Source organism: Chenopodium album, chromosome 17 (assembly GCF_948465745.1).
Source record: "Chenopodium album chromosome 17, dcCheAlbu1.1, whole genome shotgun sequence".
In the NCBI taxonomy this organism is placed as follows: domain Eukaryota; kingdom Viridiplantae; phylum Streptophyta; class Magnoliopsida; order Caryophyllales; family Amaranthaceae; genus Chenopodium; species Chenopodium album.
In genome coordinates, this window is record NC_137850.1 from 9901874 (window position 1) to 9907707 (window position 5834).

Genomic DNA, 5834 nt, shown 5'->3' on the forward strand with positions numbered 1-5834 from the left:
AAAATATAAATATAATATATCTTGTGAAATTGTGTTTTTCTAATCTTATTAGTTTAGTTGGAAATTAAATCGATAGTTGACTATGTTTAGGGATCATGTTATTGTGTTAATCAGTAATATGCGGGTGTTTGTTTGATAGCTGGGTCCCAGTTGCAGTGTATTGTTCTTTCATACTTTATAAATTGTACAACACCCTTTCTTACAGTAGTATTTGTACTGCATTTACAATATAATAAAATGTTCTTTTACTTGGGGGTTAAGGCGGGTTAGAATTTTATGGGTTCTTCCACTGTGTATATGTATATGGTTAGAGGGAGCCATAAATGGGTGCGATGTGTTTAGGAATTCTGCTCAGTGAAGGAATTGTTTAAGGGCATACACCAGTGTAAGTTTGGTTGGTCTGTTTGTGTAGCTTGTACTGTTTAGGTTGATTGATTATTATGTATGGTGTTTTCAGGATTCTTCTAGAGTTGTTTATATAGTTGAAGGAGGTTGTGTGTTGTTTATTGTTTACAGTTTTGCCATTATATTATACATGCATTCGTTTAGTACTGGGTATGTGTATACATTTGTTTCAATTGGTAGGGGATGTTATTATTTAGAGCTTTTGAGGGAAGGGGGCATTAAATTATTCTGTTACCCTTAATTTATACATTATATTATTTTTAATTTTCCTACTGAATTTAGTTGTAAGTGTTTGGGATTGCAAAGGGACCTTTAATTTTGTGTTTTACTTAAATGTATATCAACAAAAATTCCTGTAAACTGTTACTTTCTTAAATTGTTTGCCTTTTACAAAAAAAAAAAAAAAAGTATTCACTGTTAACTTTTGTATGGATTTGGTTGCTGTTTCTGCCAGGTGCCTTTGAAGCATTCCTTGTGTTCTTATTGCGGTTGCCCTGTTGCTTGTTGTGTGTAGTGGTTGATTAGGTAATTTTCTTTGTCACTAATCTGTGTTTTAAAATTTTGCTTTCGTTCACCCGTTTGGAAAATTATTGTTACATTATTTATAGCTCTTACCTAGAATTATGGCTTTGTTTCATTGGTGTAGAGTACTTTGTGTATGTGATTGTATGTTCTATTTTTGGGAATGCTTATGCTATGTGCTTCATTTGGTGTTGATAAAGGTATAGGGGTGCTTAAATTTAAATCGTTATGGGTGTTTGAGTGTCGTTTTGGGTTTGGTTTGATGGCCATTGTCTCTATGATTATGAATAAGTTAAACAACCCGGTGAACAGATAGAGGTTTTGGTGTGTACCTGTTAACTCAGTTCATGTTTTGTTATGGGTAAAGCATTGTCCTATTCCCTTCTTGCATTATTCCTCCTTCTTGGCCAGTTTAACCTTTTTTTTTACCCCATATTTTCCCCGTTTGGTTTTAAATGGGAATTAGAACGGGAATATAGTGATTAGATGACACATGCACGATGTCTCGAATATGGTTATTCACGTTTCAAGTTATGGCTATAGTACCAAACAAGGTTGTAATTCCTTTTCAGCCTCTGCTGGAAAAGATAACCAACTGGTTGAATTTCCCGAAGCCAGTGTATAGCTGTTTAGAAAATGCTAAGAATAATTCCTGTGTTCAAGTGAACCGCCCAAATAGCCGTTTTGGTTTCTTGTTCTATGGTGGAGAAGCAAATTCTGCTGATGAGTCTCGCGAGAAGGCAGCGCATAAGGCTGTGCAATGCCTGATTTCAAAGTTTAGTATCCGTGTAGCTGATTTTAGTTATGATAGAGTGAAGATGTATCTGCTGTGTGAGCAACTATTTAAGCATCAGTGTGCTGAGTTAGTGCAGGAAAGACCTACCAAATATGCCCGTACTGGAAGCGGCGCTGTGGGACCATCTGTGGCTGAGGAATATGCAGATGTTTCAATTGACTGTGTACAATTTTTATGGATAATTGTGAGGAAGACTGGTGCTTGTGCAACTGCGATAACGACTACTTGGGTACAAGGGCATGGGTATATTTCTTGGATGATGGTAACTTGTCCACACACTAACAATGGAATGGAGTGTATTTTTAGTGAGCCTTGTCCAGTAGCATCCACTGCACAGCAGAAGGTGGCAAGGAAAGCGGTTTTTTATATAGTTCATCAATACAACATTGAAATTATTGATGCTAACTACGGTGCTGCAGTAAAATGGAGCAAAATGTGCTTTTCAATGCACGAGAAATATATAGTTCTTAAAGAACATCTTAAGAGTTTAGCTCCCCAATTTAAACCTATTAGTGCTCCCAGGTGTGGTGTTGGTAGTGAATGTGCCTCTACAACGAACCAAGGAAAAAGGGTCGTTGTTCATTGTCCACCTTCTACTTACCCAGTTAAGGGTAGAGATGTGTTACCTTCATGCTGTCCAGCAACTACCAAGATAGGAACCTCGAAGCGTGTCATGACTGATGTACCAGAATTAGAGATCATTCCTAAGCTACCTAGATCATCATAGTTGTATTTAGGATATTAGTGTAGTGGTGTCCTGTTCGGGGCCTGACTGTTGTTCTGCCTTTGTGTTAGTTTTCAGGGTTCATTTCCTGTTCAGGCATGTAGGTTTTAATGCTTTAGTTAATGTCGTTTTGAACTTAGATTAAATGTCTACTAAATGGTTTACCTTATTTGTAAAGCAAGCTATGGCTGGCCTGGTTTGTTTTGGCTGCACAACTTTAGTTTGTATTATAATATATGCAGTAATATATGTATTTTGGGTTATTGATATATTGACTCAGACTTGAAGTAGATTGGTCTTCTGTTGCTTTATTTTTGTTTGGTGCAGCCCTTTCTTTTATGGGTTGGAAATGAATAACTGATTGGCTTTTTTGCTTTTCGAAACTGATTTTGCTTACACTTGCTGTTATTTCTTCTTACTTCCACCCCTTCTCTTATACTCTAAGTTTACCCTCTGATCCATTGAAGTGTGCGCTGATTTTGCTCTTGTCATCTTCATACCTCCTACGAACCAAGCATATCTTAGCATTTTCTCTAATTTTATCTATTTTGATAGATAACATTATTTTTTAAGATGGATTCGTTATGCACTTCAAGTAACAGAATGTTATCATAGCATTTGTAATCTATTTGTGCTTTGTAAGGTGCTAAACATGGCCGGTTTATTAGATTTATCTATTTATAGTGCTTCACATAGTGTACTTTTTATGTTTTTTTGAAACGATGCTTTTACAGTCAAATTTCGATGTTTACTGATAAAGGTCAGTTTTTTTCGTGGATTATGTTGTACATACGTAGCTAAAGACATTTGTTGTGTGTTATAAGATATTCTGAAATATAGTGACACTACCATTTTAGGTAATGGCTACTTCTGAGGACCAAATCTGTATTCCTTTTTGCCCACTGTTGGTTCAGATCACTGACTGCCTTGATTTTCCTAAACCCACTTACTCTGTACACGATGTGGTGAAGTGCTGCTCATGCGTTTATGTAAGGACAGAAGAGCAACATGGCATATTTTGGTTTAATAATGGAGATTCAGCAACCATTGATGAATTTAAGGAGTTAGCAGCTTAGAAAGCTATACAATTCTTAATAAGAAAGTATGGTGTCTGTGTAGGTGATTTCACTATGGATAAGATGCGTATGTATGAAACTTGTGGGAATCTGTATAGGTTGAAACGAAATTCTATGGAGTCTGGTGATAATAGGCAGTGTTGTGGTGAGAAAATTACTAGTGATGTTGTACATGTTTCTTTTGATTATGTAGGATTCCTGCCTAAGGTTCTTGAAAAGACTGGAGCCTTTGTCACAAGTCTAGAAACAATGCACTCACCTACACAGGGATACATATCTTGGATTACGTAATGTGCTATCATACAAAAAGGTAAATGAAATGTTTCTTCAGTGGGTTTTGTCCATATAGTACTAAATCCAAAAAAATGGTTGTGAAGAAAGCCATTCATTTTATCATGTACCAGTATAATTTAGACATAGTGGATGCAAATTATGGTGCTGCAAATTTAAAGGGTGTGATATGTTCTTTAGAAAGAGAAAGTTGTTTAGCATTAGAAGAGAGAAAGAAAGGGCGTAGAAAGAATGCTAGACTTATGCCTTTCTTAGTTAAAGAAGTTTCAGCAACTGCGGCTAAGGAAGATACCCACAGTTCTGTGATTGCTACTGCTCCAAGCACACCTACTAATTTAGTGTCTAAGCGACCAATGGGAACACCATGTACTCCTGATGTTGGTATTCGTGCTCCATGCAAGACTGCGAAACGTGTTAGATTTACATAGTTGTTAGCTTTTCCGGTGTAGGCATTTTGCTGGTTATTTTATATGTGACTAGTGGAATATTCAACGGTTATATTATGGATGCATTTCGTTTATCATGTAGTTGCTAATTCATATAACTTAGACTTTGTAATGTTGTATTGTTGGTTGTTATGTAGTGCCTTTTGATGACAAGATTTTATAAATGTTATATGACATAAATACTATGACTTTGTTATAAGCTTTAAATCCTTCTTTGGATATTCACATTATTAAATCCCTTTTTATGGATACTACACTTAATCTTTTTGGTATGTTATTATATCACAAATGTATGGTATTGAATGTATTTGATTGAGATATTTTGATGTACTATATCGTACGGAGTTTTTGAATTTGAGTATTCAGTATATGGTCAATAGAGGTCAACTGAACATGATGCCGAGGTCTTTACCAAGCACAAGTAGGCGCAGACGTGCATTGGAATCCATGTCTCAAACTGGAATAGTGAGGTATTTAAAACAAAAAAGAACTAGGTAGTTATAGGTTGTTGTAGTCACAATAGTTTACATGATATTCATACATATTGTGTGTTGATTTCCATGGTAGCAGGGGAGGCAGGAGAACTGGTAGGATGCGTAGGCAGTTGCTTGCTGAACACTTGGCTAATAATACTGGTAATATTATGTACTGGTGTTTGTCATGTGGACATTGATTGTGCGTTTCTATGTTCTGCAAGTATGTTTACACTGATGCTATATGTATATTGTGGATTCAGTAGCATCCCCTTTTGGATTGGAATCATCTGTTAGAAGAGAGACAATTACAAGGTTTGTATGAATTTGTTATGCTTTGTACATGGTAGAATTTAGGATTTCATGATCTGATTATATAGTTTTATTGTGTAATGTGGATTATAGCAGGAGGCCTAGGATGCGTAGGCGAATACAACATGAGAGTTCGACCAATATTGGTAATGGGTGTTTTGTGATGTCCAGTTGTTGGAGTATCCTAATTAGTTCTAATAATGCCAAAATTAACTGATTTGTGTATTAAATCTATTTGCATCAGAAGGATCGGACCTATGTAGTGAATCGCAATCAATAGCTGATTGAGCTTCCAATTTAAGGAATAAAGAACGCATTAGCAAACGTAGGAGGACTATTGAAGCAATGTCTCACCCACAACCCGAGAGGTAATCTAAGACGAAATTATGTCATGTGCACGAGTGTGCAAATATGTTTTTGTGTTAAATCTTCTATAGTTATAATGATTTACTCATCTATATGTTGTACACATTGGAAGCAGGGCCACAAGGCCTAGGCAAAATCAGAGGAATGAATCTGGTATTTATCGTTTCACTTTTACTGATTTGTAGAATATAAATCTTATGTATGCTTAGGAATTATATACATAATACTTAGGAGAATTCAATTGGATAGCAACTGCCTGACAGTCTAATGAAGTTACCTACTCCACATTATTGTCTAAAATGCAATTCTAAAAAGTTTGCATTTGAAAGTTTACATTTCTGTTGTGGCAGCGGTGAAATTCTAATAGCTACGAATGAATATCCTGCTGAATTACAGAGACTTTCTACAAGTGATGATGAAGAT

The 5834-nt window shown here is 35.8% G+C and overlaps 1 long non-coding RNA gene across 1 annotated transcript; it reads left to right on the forward strand.

Moving 5' to 3' along the window:
• The first annotated feature begins 302 nt into the window (after nucleotides 1-302).
• On the forward strand, nucleotides 303-4882 carry LOC145588247 (uncharacterized). The gene is made up of 4 exons (XR_014101566.1): nucleotides 303-385; nucleotides 860-930; nucleotides 4627-4730; nucleotides 4831-4882. It is a non-coding gene; the product is annotated as an uncharacterized LOC145588247 (long non-coding RNA).
• The last annotated feature ends 952 nt before the right edge of the window (nucleotides 4883-5834 follow it).